The sequence below is a fragment of the Buceros rhinoceros genome, unplaced genomic scaffold (assembly GCF_000710305.1).
Source record: "Buceros rhinoceros silvestris isolate BGI_N320 unplaced genomic scaffold, ASM71030v1 scaffold15306, whole genome shotgun sequence".
In the NCBI taxonomy this organism is placed as follows: domain Eukaryota; kingdom Metazoa; phylum Chordata; class Aves; order Bucerotiformes; family Bucerotidae; genus Buceros; species Buceros rhinoceros.
This window is the reverse complement of record NW_010417091.1, coordinates 8107-8765: the sequence shown is the minus strand read 5'-3', so window position 1 is coordinate 8765 and position 659 is coordinate 8107.

Here is a 659-nt window from a genome sequence, read left to right as displayed (position 1 = left end):
CCCCCCTCGCCTGCTCCACGGGGAGCAGGCGTGAAGCACAGGTTTGCTGTCTCCTTGATCTTAGAGGCACAGAGAATTTAAAGCCTTCTAGGTGAAGGAGCCAAGATAACGCTAGAGCTAGAGCTTCACCGAAGGTCATGAAACCTGCTCAGAGCCTGGTGGTGCGTCTCATCCGCTGAGCCCTCCCTCGGTTGGTGTTTGCCGGGGCGCGGAGGCAGAAGACGGACCTCGCTTTGCAGCCTCATCCTCCCCGAAGCGCCCCTCTCCAAAGGAGATGGCGAACACACCATTTCTGACCCCCCCTGCCCTGCTGAAGAGAAGCATTTTGTACAGAATGCTGCAACCCCTGTCCCACTCCCCAGTGCTGTGTTGTAAAGGCGTTTTTCTCTTTTCCTCACCAGTACCCCCTCCCTTCCTCTTCAAAAAAGCCTCTTCCTGGGGGTTCATCTATCGCTCGGCTCAGCCACGCCTGGACGCCTGCTCCAGCATCAGCCTCGAGCATCGATCGGCAGCTTGGCGCGTCCCCAGCACCGTTTAACGGGCAACACCGGGTTCATCTATCGCTCGGCTCAGCCACGCCTGGACGCCTGCTCCAGCATCAGCCTCGAGCATCGATCGGCAGCTTGGCGCGTCCCCAGCACCGTTTAACGGGCAACACC